The sequence below is a fragment of the Panicum virgatum genome, chromosome 8N, assembly GCF_016808335.1.
Source record: "Panicum virgatum strain AP13 chromosome 8N, P.virgatum_v5, whole genome shotgun sequence".
Taxonomy (NCBI): Eukaryota; Viridiplantae; Streptophyta; class Magnoliopsida; order Poales; family Poaceae; genus Panicum; species Panicum virgatum.
In genome coordinates this window covers 8,307,565-8,331,866 of record NC_053152.1, presented here as the reverse complement: position 1 = coordinate 8,331,866, position 24,302 = coordinate 8,307,565, and the positions used below count along the sequence as shown (strand labels likewise).

At 48.8% G+C, this 24,302-nt stretch overlaps 1 protein-coding gene across 7 annotated transcripts in view; it reads right to left on the bottom strand.

Moving 5' to 3' along the window:
• Positions 1-24,302, bottom strand: part of LOC120686640 (disease resistance protein RGA2-like) — a 96,823-nt gene that overhangs the window by 53,905 nt on the left and 18,616 nt on the right. The window contains exons 1-6 of one of the 7 annotated variants that reach the window (XR_005680271.1): positions 19,346-19,760; positions 18,870-18,970; positions 18,669-18,756; positions 14,457-18,526; positions 14,207-14,378; positions 13,559-13,917 (exon numbers count right to left, since the gene is read on the bottom strand). The exons of 1 other annotated variant lie outside the window; for it this stretch is intronic. The gene's annotated coding sequence lies outside the window, so the exon portion shown is untranslated. Of the gene's footprint in view, positions 1-13,558; positions 13,918-14,206; positions 14,379-14,456; positions 18,527-18,668; positions 18,757-18,869; positions 18,971-19,345; positions 19,762-24,302 lie in introns of those variants that run through there. 5 more of the 7 variants (XR_005680274.1, XR_005680270.1, XR_005680273.1 and 2 more) reach the window with 5 other exon arrangements.

Genomic DNA, 24,302 nt, shown 5'->3' with positions numbered 1-24,302 from the left:
GGATGACGTCATGCTGACATTAGCATGCCACGTGGCACGCCCAGAGGCTGCCACGTGTCACTGATTTTTCCTTTATGTTTTCCGATAATCTTTTATTATTTTCAAAAATGCTTTTAGGCTTAGAAAATTGATAATCAATCAACTGTAGCTCCGAAAATTATGAAACCAGTTTCATAATTATTCTAAAATCATGACATACGAGTTAGACTAGGAGTTGCTGTGATTTGGATCTTCTTTTGGAGAGTTTTTATGCATCTTTGCACTTGGACCCTTATACTTTCCCGTAATTACGAATAGGACCTGACGCCGAGGAGCAGACCAGAGGCTACGACTACCCCAACTTCCAGGAGCACTACGAGGAGACCCCAGGTTCACGCCCATCCATGTTTTGAATACCTATTAGGCATTGCTTGCTAGACACGCTACGCCCCAAATTGAGTGTTGAGTTGAGCTTGCATAGCCATTTACTACCGTATTCCTTGTTTCCCATGTTTATCATTGTTGTTACGTGCTATTGCTACTATGTGTATGAGATTGGGGGTATGGAAATATATATATGATATAGTCCTTGCTTGCTGGAAGGTGCCTCCACATATATAGGAGTTGGGGATAGGTTACAGCGGGGCGAGCGGACCCTTTCTCCGACCTTAGGGTCGGGAGCTGGGGGTTGTGTGTTGGGCACGACCCTGTGAGCACCTGTGATGGGTGACGAGCACCTGTGGCGGGTGCAAGGCTGTTCTCGTGGGAACATGAGTTGAGGAGTTGAGGTGGCGATACCTGTAATGGGTGCTGATCGTGAACTGTGTTTATGGAACGCAAACTGTGGACGAAGACGCTCGCCTTTGCTGGGTTAAGGACTTGACTTTGTGGCCCTAGTGACGGAACTATGTCAAACGTGCACACCACTTATCCTTTATGAGGGGGGGACCCAGATTGAGCTAGCTATGCGCGGCACCATTACTGCTGGAGGATAGTGTTTCAGTGTTAGGGGGAGAGGGCAGGACCCTATCGCCCCCGATCGCAGGATCCATGGAGATTCCATTCTAAATATCTTCACAGCCCCGGGCGACCTACTGTGGGAGGACGCGCCCCAGACCGGGAGTAGGATGGTGCCGTAGCCGTTAGTTTCGTTGACTGGTGCCTCGGAGATAGTCGGAGTTGCTTGCCGGCTGGATTCGGGGCGAGTGGGTACAGGTGTACAACCCCTGCAGGGTGAAAACTATACGTATAGCCGCATACTCGGTCATGTACAACTCTCGATCTAGCCCCACGAATGTAGTTAGATCCACATATACTTTTCTACCTCCCTCTAGTCCACTTTCCTGCTCGGATAGTAGCTGAGGTGCGGGGAGAGGGAGTTCCCGCACCGAACTTGGGTAGTTGTTGTACCGGAAGTTAGTTGACCGGGAGTCCGGGTGCCGGAGCTGCCCGCGTCTGAAGGAGAATGAATGACTTGTTATAAATGCTTGCATAGGAAACCATAGCCTTTCCTTGGCATTGTTTTTACCTTAATGCATCCACATATTGCTTCATGCGGATGGTGATGTGGACCTATCCCATCCTTGGGGATAGATTGGGTAGTGCAGGGTATGACTCGGAGTACGATAACAACGACGACGGGTGGTACGATTGAAGGCGTGCTACACTCAAGGATGCATGTGGAGAAGAAGATTCACGGCGGAGGACCAGCATGAAGTCTTAGTTACCGTTACGCTTTCTGTTTGCACCTCATTTAGCCCATCGGGCTTGTACTCGGAGATTATTATTGTTATCCCGAATGCTATAATAAGTTAAACCCATGAATGTTCTGTAATCGCTGGTATGACTGTGATTACTGCCTGAAATGAGTTCTGTATATGATAGCGACTGATCTAGGGACTATCACGACGATACAGGGAGTCGGGTTGCTTTTTCGGGAACCCGGTTCGTTTCAGTTGGTATCAGAGCCATACTTGACTATAGCACGAGCCCTAGAATGGTTGTTAGCTTAGGAACGATCTAAAACTACTCTATCTACTCCTATATATCCCCTTGAACTATAAATAACTACCCTTTTGACTCTACTTTACTCTTACCACCTTCTTCATCTAACCATCTCACCTTTTGCTAACACATTTTTCTACGTTCACGCGCAAATGGACGAGGTCGAGGAGATCGAGCAGCTCTTGAGTCAGTGTCTCCGCCACGACGAGGAGGCTTACCAGCTGCACCGCGCCGAGGCTTTCGGATGTTTCGAGCGAGTCCTCAGGAAGGTCGACATCTCCAAGGACCGCATCAAGTTCGCCATACAAAAGGTGTCCTAGGAAGACTTTGAGAGCTACGACGCCGACTTGGTCGTGATGCCTGATCCGACTACCCCCCGGCTCTACCGGCTTGTCGGTTAAGGCAGTTTCGATCACTGCCACACCTGCGCCCAACTCGCCGCCTACCGGATGGTGAAGAAGGTGCTTGCTCAGTACTAGGAGGGCAAGTTCTGAGACAACAGCTACCGTCTTCTTCCCCGAGCAGTGCTACCAGGAGAGGACCCCAACTTCACCCGTCTAGAGACGTTCTCAGCACCCATCCAGGAGGGGAGTAGAAGTGGTGTGTTGGTACATGCCATAGGTTTGTACTTGCTCAGTACTGACCGTTTGCTGGAGGACGTTGTTGAGGAGAACCGCCAGCTGGACTCTACCTCATGAGGCCACGCGAGGCTGATACCACGGTTGGAGCGAGAGAACAGGAACATGGCCTTCGCTCAGACCCACTTGGTGTCGATGCTCTGCCAGGTCCGCGAGTCTGAGTTACAGACTTACAAGATGATGGACGCCAGAGACAAGGCTGAGGAGAAGTTGCGACGTTCAAAGGCAGAGCACCGCAAGATGGCCAAGCAGATGGAGGATCTTCACCGGATCATCACCGATCGGAGGATCCTGGAGACTACCGTCAGCGACATGGTCACTGAGATGGAGACCCGTTAGAGGGAGAACCAAGACAACCTCACCCAGTTACTCCGCACTGTCGCGTACTACCGCGACAAGGCCGACCGTCTGGAGCAGACTTGGAGGCTGACTGATGCAGTGAGGGTGTGCGAGCTACAGGAGTTGCAGGACCAGCTTCTAGAGGAGAGTAGGACCAAGGTCTGCAAGGAGAACTTCGAACCTATCCCTACAGACCTACAACTGCACCATTGCCCCTACAAGAGCCTACCGCCAGCGATTGAGTCCCTGGAGGTTCTACAGAGCCTGAAGACCGTCAGGGAGATCTTTCCCCTCAACTACCCAGAGGAGATCAAGAGGGTGCTCCTGTTCTGCAAGAGCCCCCGTTCAGAATAGGGTGTGTGAGTAGTAGAGCTAGAAAAAGGTAGTTGTAGAGCAGTAGCCGCTGATGTCCCATTTCAGCGTGAGAGTCATGAGTAGTGTAGTGCCGAGGACCAAATTGCCGGCAGTGTTGTCATGATGTGTCATGTAATCATTAAGAGTCACCCCTTTTGAGTTTTTCACGATGTATCTCTCTAGAGCATGAGTTGGGTGTGCTATTCAAGGGTTAGGGTTTAGCCTCGGATAAGCACTGGTGTCTTCTGTACCTCATGCATGGTTGGCTGAGTGTTTGGATCTTATGTTGATGCTTTATGTTATTGTTTCGTTCTTCCAATTGACTGTATAATTATTAAGTAGTATAAGACTCTTCTTTTTGAGTGACGTTCGTGAAACCTTTTAACCTTCGTTTCTGAAAGATGTCGATCCGTCGGTCCAACCGGATCATGGCCCGCTTTGAGGAAGCCGCTCATGAGGAAGCTGTTGTCGCCGCACGTGGCCGTAGACGTGGCCGCGGACGCGGACATGCTCCCGCACCAGCACCGCCTGCGGGGCGTGGCAGGGGCGCAGCCCCGGCTGCCCAAGCCCCTCAACAGCACCAAGGGCAGGCCGAGGAAGAAGATGACGAGGACGAGGAAGTCGATGAAGAGATCGAGGTGGAACAACCACCGCAGCACCAACAGGCGCCGCCACCGCCACCACCACTGCCTAACCTCGTTGAGGTCATGGCTGCTCAGACTCAGTGGATGCAGTGCCTGACCCAGCTCGTCGAGCAGGGGGTCCAGCTCAGGGGACCACACCCAGCCCCCTAGGAGGAAGGCCTGCACCGGAAGATCGAGAGATTCATCCGTCTGAAGGCGCCGACGTTTAGCTACTCGGAGGACCCAATGGACGCCGACGACTGGCTCAGGGTCATCGAGTCGAAGCTTGACCTCACCGACTGCAATGACGAGGAGTGCATCGCCATTGCCGCACACCGGCTGGAGGGACCCGCTAAGTCCTGGTGGGACAGCCACTACGACTCCCACGTAGACCCCGCTCACATAACCTGGGAGGAGTTCGCTAAGGCATTCCGCGACCAGCATGTGCCGAAGCAAGTGATGATTTAGAAGGCCCAGGATTTCCGCACAATGGTCCAGGGTACCATGAAGGTGGAAGAGTACGAGCGCCACTTCATGAAGATGATGCGATACACCCCCGACGACACCAACACCGATGCGAAGAAACAGTTCTGGTTTCAGCGCGGCTTGCACCACTGTATTCGCCAGCTGGTGGCTGGATGCGAGTTCCCCACGCTCTGCCACCTGGTGAACCATTGCATCGCCGCAGAGAAGGATAGGCTTACCTGGGAGGATCGCCAGCGCAACAAGAAGAGAAGGGCTGGCCAGCCAATGCGCGACCGCCCTTTCCAGAAGAAAAGGAGTGCACTACCACCCCCGTCCAGGAGCAACTACCGCTCCGGCTCCGTCCCACCAAACCGGAGTTTCGGAGGAGGAGGCAACCAGAACAACTGCAATAGGGGACCGGCTCAAGGTGGAGGAGGCTACAACCATTTCCAGCAGGGGCAGCGAGCTAACACCGGTACCACTCCAGTTGCTTGCTTCACTTGCCACAAGCCGGGCCACAAGTCCTACGACTGCCCCGACAAGAAGACCCAGACGCCTACACACGGCCCAGCACCCGTTGGCCATCCTGCGCAGACGCCTCGCACCGCCGACCATGGTCGCCTAAACCACATGACTGAGGAGGAAGCCCGTGAAGCGCTAGAGGTGGTGACAGGTATGTACCTAGTCAATGGTGCAAAAGCTTTGGTGTTGTTCGACTCTGGAGCGACTAGCTCCTATGTCTCTACCAAGTATGCTACACAAAACTCCCTTCCTATGACCATTAGAAGCCGACCCATAGTAACCAATTCCCCACTAGGAGATCTTAGGTGTACCCTTGAGTGCAAAGGGGTGAGGATCATGATACAAGGAATGCCTTTCATGGCTGATCTGACTGTACTGAAGTCAGAAGGGATAGATGTAATCTTGGGAATGGATTGGTTAACCAAACATAAGGGGGTCATCTCATGCTCACCTCGTCTAGTAACCTTAGAACACCCTAGTGGAAGAAAAATAGAGGTAGAACCCCTAAAATCCCGAGAGGTACCTCGGATGTACAGCCTAGTAGGTTCAGAAGAGCAAACACTACATGATGTACCAGTAGTATGCGAGTACCCAGATGTGTTTCCGGAGGAGTTGCCAGGGCTACCACCTGATAGGGACATTGAGTTTGCGATCGACCTAGTACCCGGTACAGCTCCGATCGCTAAACGGCCCTATCGGATGTCGGTGGAAGAACTGGTAGAACTAAAGAAACAGTTGAAGGATTTGCTAGATAAGTGTTATATCCGACCAAGCGCTTCACCATGGGGATCACCAGTATTGTTTGTGAGGAAGAAGGATGGGTCCATGAGAATGTGCATTGATTACCGCTCCTTGAATGCGGTAACCATCAAGAACAAGTACCCGTTGCCAAGAATTGATGATCTGCTAGATCAGCTCAAGAGGGCCAAGTACTTTAGCAAGATAGACTTGAGGTCCGGTTACCACCAGATGAAGATTCGCCCCGAGGACATTCCGAAGATAGCTTTTGTGACCAGATACGGCCAATATGAGTTCACTGTTGTGTCCTTTGGGCTGACCAATGCCCCGGCTTACTTCATGAACATGATGAACAAGGTGTTTATGGAAGAATTGGATAAGTTTGTCGTGGTCTTCATTGACGACATTCTAATCTATTCCAAGACCGCAGAGGAACATGCGGAGCACCTGCGGATTGTACACGAGAAGCTAAGGCAGAACTAGCTATACGCCAAGTTCAGCAAGTGTGAGTTTTGGCTAGAGAAGGTTGCATTTCTGGGACATGTCCTGACAGCCGAGGGTGTTGTAGTGGACCCCGCTAAAATAGAAGCCGTAACAGAGTGGCAACAACCAAGAAACATCACTGACATCAGAAGTTTTCTCAGATTAGCCGGATACTACCACCGATTCATTGAAAACTTCTCAAAGATAGCCAAGCCAATGACAGAACTGCTCAAGAATGGTGTACCTTTCGTCTGGTTAGAGAAGTGTGAAGCTAGCTTTCAAGAACTCAAGTCCAAGCTTACTACTACCCCGGTCCTTACGCTCCCGGACATCCGGAAGGACTTCGTGGTGTATTGTGATGCTTCTTACCAAGGCCTTGGATGTGTACTGATGCAAGAAGGCAAGGTGGTTGCCTTTGCCTCACGCCAGCTGAGGAAGCACGAAGTCAATTACCTGACTCATGATCTTGAGCTTGCAGCAGTTGTGCATGCGCTGAAGATTTGGAGGCACTATCTGATTGGCAATAAATGTGATATCTACACCGACCACAAGAGCCTGAAATACTTCTTCACCCAGTCGGAACTATATATGAGGCAAAGAAGATGGCTAGAGCTGATCAAAGACTACGATCTCAATATCAAGTACCACCCCGGCAAAGCCAACGTAGTGGCAGATGCGCTCAGCAGAAGAAGTTATTGCAATAACGTGATGGTTTGTGATGAACAGCCTCACTTGTGTGACGAGCTAGATAAGCTGAAGCTTGAGATAATCGAGCAAGGGCAGCTGAGCGAAATGAACATCACGTATGATCTCGAGGACAGGATTTGTGAAGCCCAAAAGCAGTGTCCCGAGATTCTTGAGATACAAGAACTAATAAAGGAGGGAAAAGCAGTCGACTACAGAGTTGACGAGCAGGGAACCTTATGGTTGAAAGATCGCATATGTGTACCCAAGGATGAACAGAGTAGGGGAGAGATTCTGAGAGAGGGACATGATTCCAAGTACTCCATACACCCGGGGAGTATGAAGATGTATCCAGACCTCAAAGACCGATTCTAGTGGAAAGATATGAGGACAGATATAGCCGAGTATGTGGCTAAGTGTGACGCGTGCAGAAGAATCAAGGCCGAGCACCAACGTCCGGTAGGACTGCTCAAGCCTTTGGATATTCCAGTATGTAAGTGGGACGACATCAGCATGTATTTCATCGTGGGATTACCCCGTACCCAGAACGGGCATGATGCGATATGGGTGATTGTTGATCGATTAACCAAGGTGGCTCACTTTATACCCATCAGTGACCGATACAGGGTTGCCAAGTTGGCAGATTTGTACGTCAACAACATTCTGCGACTGCATGGGGCACCCAAGAGTATAGTATCAGATAGAGGGCCACAGTTCACCGCCCAGTTCTGACAGAGCTTGCATAAGTCCATTGGAACCACACTAAAGTACAGTTCTGCGTACCACCCCCAGACAGAAGGTCAGAAAGAAAGAGTCAACAAAATACTCAAATATTTGCTGAGAGTATGTGTTTTGACCTATGGCACAGACTAGGAAAAGAGACTGTCATATGCAGAGTTCACCTACAACAACAGCTTTCAAGCAAGTCTCAAGATGTCACCTTTCGAGGCATTATATGGCAGAAAGTGCAGAACACCACTAATGTGGTCGGAAGTCGGAGAGCGACCCTTCTTTGGACCAGAATCAATCGAAGAAGCAGCCGAGAATGTGACCAAGGTTCGGGAGAACTTGAAGAAAGCCCAGAGCCGACAAAAGAGCTATGCAGACAAAAGGCAGAACGACCTTGCCTTTGAAGTCGGAGATCATGTGTACCTAAAGGTATCACCACTTCGTGGAACTCGGAGGTTCCATATGAAAGGGAAGCTTGCACCAAGATACATTGGCCCATATCCAGTGATCCAGAGGATCGGAGAGCTAGCGTACAAGCTACAGCTACCAGAAGAACCTGTCGGTGTACACCCAGTTTTCCATGTGTCTCAGCTACGCAAATGCTTGCGAGTGCCAGATGAAGCTATACCGGCAGAAGCAGTGGATTTGCAAGATACTCTCAAGTATATGGAGTACCCGGAGAAAATACTAGACAGAGCCGTCAAAGAGACGAGGAGGACCTCTATACCCTACTGCAAGGTTCTGTGGAGCAATCACACAGAACGAGAGGCCAAATGGGAGAAGGAGGCCGACCTGAAGGAGAAGTACCCGCACCTGTTCGAAACCCAGGAAAACCCTTAATCTCGGGGACAAGATTCTCGTGAGGGGGGGAGACTGTAACATCCCGTAATTTTACGGAATGTTATAGTCTTCAAAAATATGAAATTTCAAAAACTTTATGCGTGGAAGTGTTAGTAGCTAGGAACACTCAAGGGATAATGCTATTCTTTCCCAAATTCTTAAGAATTTAAACTATAACTCTAACACAAGGACCTAAATGTTAGTGTGCTATATTTGAACTTTGGAGTTTATTTGGCTCTACTTGTTTCAATTTGGTTTGAATGGTTTTTGTTTGAATTGAGTGGTTTTTAATTTGAATCAGCCATTCAAATTAAAAACAAAAGCTAACATAACCCTCTAACTAAACTAGGCCGAAACCCACCTAGCCCGGCCGGCCCGACCAACCTTTCCTCCCCGTCCAGCCCAAAACCGGCCGTCGCGGACCGGTTGCACGCGCACTCGCGCGAACGAGCCCGCGAGGCCCAGCCAGCCTGCTTCGCCCGGCCCAGTCCGTGCTGAGCCTTTAGCTTCAACCCGTGTCGCCCGTCCGCCGCCTTGGGTCGCTGACAGGCGGGCCCCGCCTGTCAGCTTTACCTTTCTCCTCCCGCAGCCGCGCCTCGCCCCTTCTTTCACCGCGGCACTCCGCGACAACGCACGGAGCGCGTCTCCCGCCGGCCACCTGCCCTGCTGACGCCCGCGTCTGCCCCCGCGGTCGGCCACGATTCCCACCGCGCGCGCGCGACCCGCCTGCGCCCGGGAAAACCCTAGCCGCGGAGCCCTTGATGCTGCCACATACCCCTGCTCGGCGACCATCACATCGCTGCCATCCTTTTTCGGCGTCCGGGCCCCAAACCCTAGCACCCCGGCTATAAAACTCCCACGGCTCCGACGCCTAAACCCTAGCCACCCAAGGGTTTCCCCCTTCACCACCGCTACCGCCAAGAGAGAGGAAAACAGAAGAGGGAAGAAGGAAGGAGGAGGTGACGCCGTCGCCGCCGGAGCTTCCCCACGCCGACGACCCGTACCTTGACATCACCGTAGCCGCGCTGCACGGCACTGCCTCGGCCCGCCTGCACCGAATTGCCACCGCTCCGAGCCCTTCGTCCACGAGCCCGCCAGGTGAGCACCGCCGTTCCGCCTCGCCTACCCTTCCCTTGTGCCGGCGATGCCTTGGCCGTCGCTGAGCCGACCCTAGACAGCCCTAGGGAGCCCTTTCCCCTTGTGTGTGCACGCCTGCAGGAGCCGACGAGCCGCACCACCGTTAACCGCGCAAACCGCCGCTCCCCTGTTCTAGCGCCGCCGTGCCTAGCGCGCGTCCACACCGCGGGTCAGGTGAACCCGATACTCGCGCGCGTGCGCACAGCCACGGCCAGACCACCAGGGCAACGCCCTTGCTCGCCCTGGATGGGTCCTCGCTGATTCGCCCCGCTGGCGTGCCGTGGCGCCACCGCGGAGGCCACTGGTCTTGCCCCGCTCCGCCACCACGGGCCCGCTATGGCCTTGCCTGGTGTCCGCCGCGTGTGCCCGCGTACACGGGAGCCCGGGGCCAGGCTTTTGCCCGCCTCGGTGCTGCAAACCACCGCCATCGCCTGGCTGCGCAGCCGCCTCGCCGGCGTCCGTGCGCTTAGAGCTGTCCCAGACCGCCATTGGCCCTTCCTAGACTCAGCGGGATGAGAAGAAAAAGAAAAAGAGGAGAGGAGAATGGGCCGAGTTCGGCCCAGAAGGCCCAAGAGGAAGAGGAGCCCATGAAGACTTTCGGCCCGACGACGTGCGTTTTCCTTTTCTTTTTCTTTTTCACGGCACTGACACGCGGGTCCCACCTGGTCAACGCTGACGTCTGCATGGGCCATGCTGACGTCAGCACAACCGCCCCTGGATGACGTCATGCTGACGTCAGCATGCCACGTGGCACGTCCAGAGGCTGCCACATGTCACTGATTTTTTCCTTTATGTTTTCCGATAATCTTTTATTATTTTCAGAAATCCTTTTAGGCTTAAAAATTGATGATAAATCAACCGTAGCTCCGAAAATTATGAAACAATTTCATAATTCTTCTAAAATCATGACCTACGAGTTAGACTAGGAGTTGCTGTGATTTGGATCTTGTTTTGGAGAGTTTTTGTGCATCTTTGCACTTGGACCCTTATACTTTCCCGTAATTACAAATAGGACCTGACACCGAGGAGCAGACCGGAGGCTACGACTACCCCGACTTCCAGGAGCACTACGAGGAGACCCCAGCTTCACACCCATCCATGTTTTGAATACCTATTAGGCATTGCTTGCTAGACACGCTACGCCCCCAAATTGAGTGTTGAGATGAGCTTGCACAGCCATTTACTACCGTATTCCTTGTTTCCCATGTTTATCATTGTTGTTACATGCTATTGCTACTATGTGTATGAGATTGGGGTATGGGAATATATATATGATATAGTCCTTGCTTGCTGGAAGGTGCCTCCCCATATATAGGAGTTGGGAATAGGTTACAGCGGGGCGAGCGGACCCTTTCTCCGACCTTAGGGTCGGGAGCTTGGGGTTGTGTGTTGGGCACGACCCTGTGAGCACCTGTGATGGGTGACGAGCACTTGTGGCGGGTGCAACGCTGTTCCTGTGGGAACATGAGTTGAGGAGTTGAGGTGGCAATACCTGTAATGGGTGCCGATCGCGAACTGTGTTTATGGAACGCAAACTGTGGACGAAGACGCTTGCCTTTGCTAGGTTAAGGACTTGACTTTGTGGCCCTAGTGACGGAACTATGTCAAACGTGCACACCACTTATCCTTTATGAGGGTGGACCCAGGGCGAGCTAGCTATGTGCGGCACCGTTACTGCAGGACGATAGTGTTTCAGTGTCAGGGGGAGAGGGCAGGACCCTATCACCCCCGATCGCAGGATCCATGGAGATTCCATTCTAGATAGCTTCACAGCCCCGGGCGACCTACTGCGGGAGGACGCGCCCCAGACCGGGACTAGGATGGTGTCGTAGCCGTTAGTTTTGTTGACTGGTGCCTCGGAGATAGTCGGATTTGCTTGCCGGCTGGATTCGGGGCGAGTGGGTACAGGTGTACAACCCCTGCAGGGTGAAAACTATACGTATAGCCGCGTACTCGGTCATGTACAACTCTCGATCTGGCCCCATGAATGTAGTTAGATCCACATATACTTTTCTACCTCCCTCTAGTCCACTTTCCTGCTCGGATAGCAGCTGAGGTGCGGGGAGAGGGAGTTCCCGCACCGAACTTGGGTAGTTGTTGTAGCGGAAGTTAGTTGACCGGGAGTCCGGGTGCCGGAGCTGCCCGCGTCTGAAGGAGAATGAATGACTTGTTATAAATGCTTGCATAGGAAACCATAGCCTTTCCTTGGCATTGTTTTTACCTTAATGCATCCACATATTGCTTCATACGGATGGTGACGTGGACCTATCCCATCCTTGGGATAGATTGGGTAGATGCAGCGTATGACTCGGAGTACGATAACAACGACGATGGGTGGTATGATTGAATGCGTGCTACACTCAAGGATGCCTGTGGAGAAGAAGATTCACGGTGGAGGAACAGCATGAAGTCTTAGTTACCGTTGCACTTTCTGTTTGCACCTCATTTAGCCCATCGGGCTTGTACTCGGAGATTATTACTGTTATCCCGAATGCTGTAATAAGTTAAACCCATGAATGTTCTGTAATCGCTGGAATGACTGTGATTACTACCTGAAATGTGTTCTGTATGTGATAGCGACTGATCCAGGGACTATCACGACGATACAGGGAGTCAGGTTGCTCTTTCGGGAACCCGGTTCGTTTCACCTAAACCCTAATACCTTAAACCCTAAACCCTAAACTCTAAACCCGGGATCCTAAACTCTAAACACTAAACTCATAAACCCTAAATAATAAACTAGAACTCTAAACCTCATTCCCTAAATTTCAAACCCTAAATCCATAAACCATAAACCCTAAACACTGAACACTAAACTCGAGACCATAAACCGCAAAACATAAAATGGAATCATAAATCCGAAACATTAAACCTGAACTCGAAACTCCGAACCCTAAACTCTAAATCTTAAACCCTAGATACTAAACAGTAAAACCCTAGATACTAAACAGTAAGAAGGATCTGAGTTACTAACTTCCGTTTTGCGAATGCTAGAACATTCCTTTCGAACCAAGCCATTTTAAATATAGCTCCTAATATGCATTTTGTTTGGGTGAAACGGGAGATATAACGTGTTTGACTATACTTCCATGTTCCGCCGGCAGGAAGTTAGTGTGAAAGGGACCCAGTTTTTCAATTGTACTTAAGGACCTATTAGTCCTACTCTTCGCTGGTATCTGACCCACCCTGCCTCACTTCTTCCTGATACTCATCATCACAACCGTCCATTCTTTTTTATCCTAACCATCCATGACCGTGCGTACCTGCGCCCGTGCGGAGGACATCATTTGCGGCAAGGAAGGCCGACCTGGTGGTCCGCTGGAGGCTGGTAGTGTGTCAGGGCTGAGTACGTGTAGTGGGATGCTCTAGGAGAAAGCTTTTACCAACATTCTTGCTAGTGCCGATGGCAGCAGCGTCCTAGGGCGTCGTTCCTCCCGTTGGGGGCGTCATTTAGAGTCCAATCCCTACCGCACGAGTTATCTGGTTGAAAACCTTACCATGCCGGGACGAGCGACGGCCGTGCCACTGGCATCATTCCGGCCCGCATCATCTCTTGATACCCAACTCAGCCTCCGGTTGCGGTTGGGTGGCGGCCAATGGTTGTCTCATTGTTGTCGGGTTGACTACTTGCAGTGAACCACGATGGCTGGTGTTGCTTAGATACTGTCAGTGCAACGTAAGGCTGCATCGAAGGACGAGGCTTGCAGCACCGGCATCGCTGAACAACTAGGGTCTTGCAGCGGACTGAGGCGGGTGGCCCAGTTTTGTTGTGCTCTTCCAGTGCAATTCATCATCGGAAGACAGTGCAAGCGACTACCCTAGCTTCCTGACTCTTGTGTTGGTGCTTTCAATGGTTGTGCCATATTTCCACCTTATGCGCGGGTGTAGTGTTTTTCTATTGAGGTTACGCCCATAAATTGCTCTTGCGCTTGGCTTGGTGTTGGTTTAGCCTTGTTTCCACCTTATTAGGTTTTAGCCCTGTTTCCCAGAATTATCGGAGCAAGGATTTTTTTGTCTCATTTCCCCCAAAAGAATGACGTATTTGATCAGTTTGCCACACTATTTGAATACAATTAAGGTGGGGATACTCCCCCGTGACCATTCAAAAAATAATTCAATCCATTGACATCACAAAGGACCCAAAACTTGGCCCCAAATGTTTGAAACCGAGGCAATCTCGTGCCAATTTGCAAAGTGGAAGGCGACGGGACGGGCGTGAACTTCCGGGGGCACAAGCATCATACATGGGCGCGCATAAATGACCCTCGCTCTTGGCAGCTACTCGCTCGTCGTCGTCGCTTTTCGCACCGCCCAGACGGAAAGGGGAAAAGGGACCAACCAGCAGTCGAATCCTTCTATAGTTCTTGAAATTCAATCCGATCCTGCAGAAGCACAAGAAAGCGTAATTAGCCAGGAGTCACATATATTAATGGGATCGTTTAGCGGTAGAACAGCTTGGCCGAATTTTGGTCAAATTGTTATTCTACATAAATGCAGGCACCATGCTGCAGAGAGAGGCCGAACATGTGCCAGTTTGCAGTTCGCTCATTGCCATGCCATCAGGAAGGAACAAGTAGTAACTAGCACGCTCTAGAAATTTGGAACGGACGGTGGCACAAAGTGTGTCGAAAGGCAAATCATAGGACGCTCTAGAAATATTGCAAAACGTACCAAGGTGTTTGATGCTGCCGCGTTCACGTATTATATGGAAGGCACAAGGCGCTGGGCCATTAGGAGTGCTATAGTCCAGTTAATGTTTATATCGTCGCATGAGTCACGAGGGATGAGGGAGACAAAGGTGCCGGTCTGGCCGCACTCCTTGCTTGTAACGCCCCGCCAAACCCTGCAGAGCACATTGTAGAACCATCAATATCTCCACGGTAATGACACAAAGCTCGAAAATATTGCTGTTACAACGTACCACGGAGTTTGGTGCTGCCGCGTTCGCGCGCATGCATGTCTTAGGAGGGATATATCCAAGGTTCTAAATAGCGGGCTAAAGAGTTTAGCGGCTGAATTCTGAAAACAGCTAATAGCGGGTTAAATGAGGCTATAGCGGGATATAGCGGCTAAATTACACGTGAGTTCAAATAGCGGCACCATGCATAAATAGCTATAGCGGTCTATAGCAGAAGCTATAGCGGGAGATTTAAAACTTTGGATATATCCACACGCGAGGGATGTGTGAGACAAGGTGCCAGTCCGGCCCCACTCCTTGCTTGTAACGACTCGTCAAAGCAGGGCAGTTGTAAATATACAAACTCTGGAGAGCAGTTAAGTGTTGGATGGACTGAGGCAGGCACTGAAGAGCAGAGCAACCATCGATGTAAAGCCGCCGAAGCGCAGATAGTTGCCCGATGCCCTCTGGCAGCTCGACCAGCGCACGGCAATATATCAATTCGAGAGATTCAAGGGAGGTTAGGTGCTGAATTGCGTCAGGCAGCATCTTCAGATTGTCCCACCATCCAATTTCAAGCTTGGTGAGGGACGTTAGGTTCCCTATCGATCGAGGGAAGCTAGAAATCAATGGGGTTTGGGAGACATTCAGATGTCGTAAGGAGCACAGTTCTCCCAGCCACTCAGGCAGCGCGCCAAGGGCGGGGCATCCTCTGATATGCAGCACCTGGAGGGAGGTGAGGCTTCGAATGCTCTCAGGTACTTGTGTCAGGTCATCGCAGAAATAGAAAGATATGGTCTCCAGTTTTGTATGGTGCCGCAATAATTCCCAGCCAGATGATGATCCTACTATTCCGTGATATAGTTGCAGTTCTCTAAGGTGAGGGACTGCTGAGTGCAGGCTGCTGGACGATGAGGATTCATTGGAAGGTGATGGAAGCAGACGAGAGAAGTTACTTGGGGATAACAGCTGCAAGTCGCTTCTATCTAAAGACAGATTCTCCAGCGATGGTGGTAAGTACGGTTTCACAGCACTCAATTGAGGGCAGTCCGTTATAGATAGGTTCGATAGGACAGGGAAGCAATATTGTACACTTAATTCCACCTCTTGAATTTCTATACCGCTTGCTATAGTCCACAGCTCCTCTAAACTTGCCATTTCCGACAGATTGAGGGACTTCAGCGAAGGAAATCTCATAAGTCCTCGCATATGCTTCAAGTTGGGAGAACGAAATAGTGTCAGACAGGTTAAAGACGGGTACTGACAAGGACCAGTTTGCTTTAACGTAGTGCCTTCAGAGTAAGAAGAACCATTCTGCTCCATCAACCACCGTGGCAAACAAGGACCTTGGTAACGACGAATTACCAAGCTCTCAATTTGCGATGGTGGTTCAAGACCACTCAGCACACCCTGCTCTTTTTCCACATCTGAAGCTAACTCTTCTTCTCCTTCACTCAAAGACCAGTCCAAAACCAGATTCTTTATGCCATTCTTCTGTTTCAAGCAAGCCTTCACAGTATCACATGGATCCTTCAAATACATAAGGTTTCTAATTTCCAATTCACCACTTAGCATATCAAGATTTTCAAGCTCCGAGATTTTCGCATCATCTCTACCACACCCGACAACAAAAAAGGCCAGCTGTGTTAAACGGGTCAGCTGTCCAATACCTGACGGCATGCAACGCAGTTTGCTGCAACCCTTTATGTTCAAAACTGCAAGTCTTTTCAAGTTACCTATACCTTTAGGCAGCTCCACTAGCTCAGAGCACTGTTCAAGGTTTATACACTCTAGAGTATCAATTGTAGTAATCCATGGAGGTAGCATGGTAACTTTGGTGTTAGAAAGATCAAGTGTACACAATAGTGGACATGACAATGTGCTTGGCAGCCCCTGAAACTCTGTAGAATTAGCTAAGTTGATTGTCTGCAAGTTGCTGAACACCCCGGCGAATTCTGACGGAAATTGTTTCAGAAATGAACACGAAGATATATGAAGGCCCCTCAAGTTTTTAATTTTAAATATGGTGCCAGGTATCTCTCTGAAATTTTCACAACGATACAGAATCAAGGATTGAAGGTCTCGACAATCACCAATTGACTGAGGTAAACTGTTAAGACAATAAGCTAAAGTCAACTCTAGAATTCGGAGCTTCTTTAGCTTGCCAATAGATTCTGGTAATGCAACGTTGCACCTGATTAAATGAAGTGACTGCAAGTTCCAACAACTTGAGATGGCTTCTAGAAATTTCGTGCAACCAAGCTCATGGATTTCAAGATATCCAATATATTCAAATTTCAGTGTGAATTGAGGAAATGGAGTGTTTTCCAGAACAACACTGCGGACACTGGAGCTCTTCTTAACTGGTTTATCAAATTTTGGATTACCTCCAGAGATAAAGAGAGCACGGGCCTTGTGAAATGAATTCCTATGAACCTTCTCTGGACATGAAGTCAATGATAAGTATCTGCACCTCTGAGTGTGGTTCGCTATCATATTACTAGGTGGACAAGTCACCACTTCATCCTGCAGTATGTGTCGACTGAGATCATGAATCAAATCGTGCATCTTGCATACTAGCTGTTTAGTATCCCTGTCCTTAAAAGGATCCTGAAGAAAGCCAACTTTTACAAGAGAATCAAAGTAGCCACTTCCGATATCTTCTGGCTGCTTTCCATTCATTGAATTGATGAATCCATGGGCTACCCATTGGGAAATCAAGCGATCTTTGTAGATTTTTGTGCCCTTTGGGAATATAGAGCAAAGTGTGAAGCACTGCTTTAGTTCATCTGGCAGGTGAATGAAGCTCAATTTCAAAGAAGCGAACACTCTGTCTTCTATACTCTCATCCGTCCATAAATCACTCTGTCCTATGGCTTTCCATATACTTATTTCCTTGTTTTCATAGAGGATACCTCCAAGTGTTCTGATTGCTAGAGGCACCCCACTACATCTGTTCAGGATCACTTTTCCAACTTTTATATACTCAGAGCCTAAATCCTCCTCTACCCACCCAGAGCTCTTTAGGAACAAGCTCCAACTCTCAGCCTCTGATAACATCCCTAGCTTGAATATATGCCTTGATTTCACAATTTCTGCAACCTTCCTATCACGAGTAGTGAGCAAAATCTTGCTTCCGACTGCACCACTCTTTAGGTGCACCATGAGTTGTTCCCAGTCATGCTTGTTATGATGCCATGCATCATCCAGGACAAGAAGAAACTTCTTACCACTTAACTTGTTTGAAATTTCACGGAGCATTTTCTGTTGAACATGAAGATCAGATTTTTCCTCAATGATAGCTTCAAATAGTTTGCCAATAAGCTTGTTTCCATCAAATTCTTGAGACACATAGACCCAGAATATCATATCTTTGAAGTTCTCCTTTATCTTCTTGTCATGGCAGATTTGTTTGGCCAAAGTAGTTTTGCCAGACCCACCTAATCCAACAATAGATACTACCGTTCTGCCATCCTCCCCTTCATTTGGTTCTAAAATCTTACTTACAATTTCATCCTTCTCCTGATCTCTTCTTGGTATTTTGGAGTCTTCAACATTTGATAGCATGGAGGGCTCTCCAGCAGTCCTGGTGTAGCTGCTCCGAGCAGGATGATCCATTTGTAAATTGTTCCTTATAATGTTGGCATCCCTTGCCTGCTTCACAATCTTCTCATATTTCACCTTGATTGCCTTGATCTTACTAGCCACCTTGCATCTGAACAGTAATGATTTTGGTTTTGCACAGAAGTAGTCTGCTATTGGTTGCTTGTCACCGTCGCTTTGTATCTTGTCTTTCTCAGCTTCAAGGTGGACTCCATAGAGTAAATCTTCAATATCATAGGCAACATTTCTCAATTCGTTCACCCATGGAAGCTGTGTGCCACTCCCTAATGCTCTGTCACGAACTACAGACAGCCAGCTACTTATCTCCTGATGTTTTCCCTGGAGCTCACAGAGGTCTTTCTTGACACCTGTTATGGAAGTAAACTCACTGGATATCAGTGAAACTAGCTTGCCACCAGCAGTCTTCAACACTCCAGCCGCTAAAGCAGCCTCCACTCCACTCATACTGCAGAGGTTCTCGTTTTGAGCCTCTGTAAGAAAGAAATTAGGAAAGGAGTAAATTAATACATTCAGTTTTACAAGCCTATAGTAATTCGTTGTCGTCAGTGCTAATGTAGCATCTACTGGCGAACTAAATAACTGATGGAAAAAGTTAATTGGAGTAGCAATTACCTTCTCTACAGAGGGGCAGCAACGTCACTTGTGCTTACTACCTGGTGAAGTCCTTGAGCGTGCGCGGCGCAGGCGCTCACTGGGGAGTCTGAGAGCAACACTCGAGTTGGTTAATGAAGAAACAAAGTAGGGGCCAAGGTAAAACACTTGTGCTGGAACAGGGGTCAACTGTGTTTTAGATCAGAGCAAGTGTACACGTACCTGGATGATCAGCTGCTTTCGCCTACTCCATCTCCAAATATTGAAACGCAGCAATGGTTGCAATCACGAAATGGTTTTTTGGGGCTCAAGATCCAGCAGATCTGCACACATAAGTTAGGAGCTGCAGCTTAGCTAGATGACATAGTGGCCGTTGGTACTTTCAGTAGCTCGAGATAATGCTTAACTCTTATACTAGCAAGTTACATGTGTGCATGGCTTGGTTATTACGATCCGTAAGGATCATGTATACAAGAGGTAAAAAGTCGAATGGAAGATTATGCTTAGCATGCCAAGTGCGAATCTCTGAAAAGAAAGAAGACAAGAGCACCAGCAACTGCATTGTGACACTTGTGCTGCTGATGGCTGTGAGAAGTGAGATCAACATTCAGTTAATATTGCTGAATAAACCAGGAGAGAACGCACGAAAGAGATGTAATGGAGAACCACATACTACATAATTAGATCAGAGCAAGTACCTTGATTAGTTCCAACTCAGTGCCAGTGCAATGATCCGATCCCCAAACACGCGCTGGAAGAGGAGGAACTGGTTGAGGTTCAGAGATTTTGGGTTCCGAAAGCAGAGCTTGTGGATCTGAGGTGGATGGAGTTGCTTAGCTAGATGGCAGGGAGACTATTTTTGCTTCTGGAGTTCTGGGCGACGGGCTCCCGGGTCTTGGTCTTCACTGTCATCTAGCTCTGAAGGCAAGGACAGAGCACGTTGCTTGGGTCCCTTTCACTGCCAAAGAACGGTCCACAAAGGAAAACGAAGCCACGGCGAGACTTCGTTGCAAAACAGGAATTCACATTTCACACTGCTGCCACACAAGTAAATAAAAGACCTCAGGGGCGAGATATTTTGCAAGAATTTCCATGAAATTTCTCAAGGACGTCAAATTCCATGAAAAGGCAGGGCCAGCTCCAAATAATACAACAGCTCTCGCCATCCAGCAATCAATTATTGGCCCCACACGTTTGAAAGCAGAACAGTTTGCAAAAACCAGACGGTGATGGAGCAAGTTTAGATTTTAGTATTTCACTATCCGGCCGAATAAATTAACAACCATGATCGAGTAAAAACTAAACAAAAAGGCAAGGGAAACGCGATTTAACACGCGCATCTATCACTTAGAGGAAAAAATGAATAAAGAGTTGCAAATATTGCCCGTCGGAAAGCTTACCATAACCTGCCTACTCAGTACTCACGCTTCCTCATCGTCCAGACTAACTTGGATTACACAAAAATGCAATAATCACAATATTTTAATTCTTCAATGTGTTAACAAAAGATGGAGAGGCAACATCGACTCCTGGAGGACGCGGACAAAATAACTGAAAGAGAAGATGCCATGAAACTTCCCTGACAACGGAAAAACCCAAGAATTTGTCACGAGAAGGACCCAAAACTGGGTCCCACAAGTTGACAACTTGCCTAAACACGGTTGCCGACGTGCAATCTGGATGCCAACGATAGAGAGAGGATTGATTTCGCAAAGTGACCTAATGCAGGTTGAACGGGTGAAAATTAACATTCGGATAAATATACCAGACAAGAAAGGATCAAGGACTACATAATCAGATAAACATATGCCAACAAAGACCTGTGAAATCGATTTAACTGTACATTCTGTGAAAACTAAAATAAAACTATTGGGAACGAAGACCACCGGACCACACTATGTAACGAACATGGCCCTATTAGGCTACACCGGTTGGTCTGCAGTATCCCCATGTACACGATCTCATCTGACGGTTGAGGTTCCCTCTTCAGAACGAAGTCTTCTCCACGATGCCGCCATCTTGATGAAGACCTGGTCTACGGTTTTAGAAGGTCCGTGAAACCCGGGTAGATGGCCAGTTTTGAGAAAACCGCCAAAACTCCTCGCGTGGGAAGATTCCCGCCTCCACGCCGTGGCCCTAGACGCCGTTCCCGCCTCGGCCTTCTGACGGCCTTAGACGCCGCCCGACGCCCGTCACCTCCTTGCCCGCAGCGAGGCCCTAGACGCCGTCGATGCCCGTCGCCTCCGTCAGTCCCGAGACCGACGCCCGTGACTCCACGACTTGGCGTCTTCAACCGCCGTCCGCCTGCTTGGTTTTCTGGCGCAAACCAGGAAACCCGCATTCCGTCGCCGCTTGCGCCCTCGATCCAGGAGTGGACGCCACAGCTGCCGCCCGGCCTGAGTTCCTCCACGGCAGCTCTCCGTCGACACTCGACGCCCGTATACCTGCAACCAAAGACCAAGTGCACGATCACACCGCACGGTTGACAATTCACTCATCACAGCTAGGAGTGAGTACTGCTCATTCCTCAATCTTCCCCATGATGAGTGCATTGTCAACACACCACCTGTAACCAGTGAAGTGATAAAAAGAGAAGCAAGAAAGTGAAGAACTCAAGCAAGTGACACAAAGCTCAGAAAGGCAAGAACAGTCACTTACTCAAGCAAAGATCGATTCCCTAAGACAAGGGCAATGGCTCGACGCAATCGATCAAAAGCCAAAACATGACTCCTCAAAGACAGAGGTAATGCTCGACGCAGTCATGCAAGAAGTAGAGGGAAAGCAAGGAAAGATCAGGAGCCAAAACAAAGCAGACACTCCCCATGCAAAGCCTTTCCCTCTCACAAGTGCAACTCTCCCAAAATGATGCACTCTCAAAGCCCTGTGCACAACAAGTCTCAAAAATCAAACAAGTCTCCCCCTTGATAAGTCTCCCCCTTGTTCGATCACTTCTCCCAAAAATTCTCCCCCTTGTTGGCACATGCACACATCAAGCCTAAAATATGCCTAAAACTCCCCCTGAAATCATGCTATGCAATGAATGTCGTGCAGAGGGTGTACGTGAAACACTCAGGCATACACAGATATGATCAACTAGTGACAGGCATGTGTGCTTCATAAACAGGAACTGAATCTAGCTCAACAGGATATATCAATCAATTCTAGAGCTAGGAAGTTCAGTTCAGCAAAAATAAATGCATCACCCATGATCTAGCAACAGCAAGTAGGAGAAAGAAAGCAGTGCTAGCCAAACTCATACATGGTGATCCAAAGCAGCCAACATATTTTATCATGAATCAAATCTGCATCTCAAAACTTGCATTTTAACGATTTTTAACAGGTTATCTCAAGCAAGTGATTCTGCCAGGGGTTGAAAGCTTGTCATCCTTTACTTAGCAGCGAGGCCAAGCCTATGCCAAAGGCAGTCAGAAGCTTAAGGCACACGCTTCAGTCATGCACAGCCTTACCCGGGTTCTCACTAGTGCTATGTGAGCCGTCCCGAAAGCTCGATCAGTGCGACAAGCAATCTCACCTGGATCTTTTCATTCCATTTCAGACAAATTTTAAACAAATTTTAACAGTTTTAGCACATGTCAAAGATTACAAGCCACACTAGCATGAATAAGATAGCAAAGCACATCTATACATCCTATCATGTTAGTAGCCAAGACAGGGTGACCATGTTTTCAGATTTTCAAATCAAAATAGCTTAACTCAGATGATATGACATATACTGTAGAGCAAACTATACATGATCGAGTCTAAGAAACTAAACTAGCAAGCACTAGAAGATCATAACAGTGTATACAAGAATGCCAGTGCAGTGTAGCAATGCAAAATGCAAACAAGTATAATGTATATGCACAATACAACTACCAAACCTAGAAAACAAAGAGAAGCAAAAACATAAACCTACAAAGAGCTGACCAAAGAAAAGTCAGCGATCAAAAGGGTTAACAAACTCCAAGCTCCCCTCGCAAGCGAGCAAAGGTGTCCTGCTCAAGTGGTTTGGTGAGGATATCTGCGGTTTGCCTCTCTGAAGGGACATGGATTAAGTCTATAAGGCCTCTCTCATGGTTATCTCGCAGAAAGTGGAACCGGATATCTATGTGTTTGGTTCTGGAGTGTAGGACAGGGTTGTTTGCAATGCTAATGGCAGACATATTGTCTACAAAGATGGGAACCCTACCAAAACTCAATCCATAATCCTGCAAGGTTTGCTTCATCCAAAGGATCTGGGAGCAACAGCTAGCAGCGGCAACATACTCAGCTTTGGTGGAAGAAAACGCTACGCTAGCCTACTTGCGAGAGGACTAAGACACCAAAGATGTACCGAGAAATTGACAAGTGCCGGATGTCGACTTGCGATCCAACCGACACCCACCGAAATCGGTATCAGAAAAGCCCACCAAAACCAAAGAAGAATCCGCAGAGTACCAAAGACCAAATTCAGGGGTGAATTTCAGATACCTGAAGATGCGTTTCACCACCTGCCTGTGGGAGGTGCGCGGAGAAGCCTGGTACCGCGCACAGCGGCAGACGCCGAACTGAATGCCCGGCCGCGTCGCCGTCAAGTACAGGAGGGAGCCGATCATGCTCCTGTACTCCTTCTGGTCCACTGCCTCGCCGTCCAAGTCCTCATCAAGCGCCGTCGAAGTGCTGATCGGAGTTGATTGAGGAGACAAGTCACTCATGTCGAACTTCCGCAGCAAGTTCCTGGTGTACTTGGCTTGATGGACGAAAGTGCCCTGAGGAGTTTGCTTGATCTGTAGCCCGAGAAAGAGCTGCAGCTCACCCATCATGCTCATCTCGAACTCCCTAAATATCTGCTCAAAAAACTTGGAGACAAGAGCGTGAGAAGAGCCACCAAAGATAATATCATCCACGTATATCTGAACTAATAGAAAATCAGTGCCAGAATGCATGAGAAACAAAGTTTTATCCACACATCCCATTTTAAAATTCTGAGCCAGCAAAAATATTTTCAGTCTATCATACCAAGCTCTAGGCGCCTGTTTCAAACCGTAAAGAGCTTTCTGAAGTTTATAAACACGGTTTGGAAACTTGGGATTTTCGAAACTAGGGGGTTGTTTCACATAAACCTCTTCTTCGATAAAACTATTTAAGAAGGCAGATTTCACATCCATTTGGAAAACTTTAAAACCCTTGGAAGCAGCAAATGCAAGAAAGATTCGAATAGCTTTCAAACGAGCAACAGGGGCAAAAGTCTCCTCAAAATCAATACCCTCTTTTTGGCAAAACCCCTGGGCAACAAGACGAGCCTTGTTTCGAACAACCAGCCCATCCTCACTCTGCTTGTTTTTGAAAACCCACTTCGTTCCGATGGGATTACAAGCAGGTGGAGGCTCGACCAAAACCCAAACTTGGTTTCTTTCAAAAATTTCAAGTTCCTCATGCATGGCATTGACACAATTAGAATCAGAAAGAGCGTGTCCAATATCCTTGGGCTCAAAAGAGGCAACAAAATTTAAAATGAGCAAAGCCAGCGATACTCGTTACCTTGGACCTGGTGACTCGCTCGTTGAGATCACCTAGCATTTGTTGAGGTGGATGGCGACGCTGAATGTGTCGCGGTGCTTCCCTTGTCGAAGTCACTGCCTTCTCAACCAAATCTGGTGTCTCTTTAGGTGCAGC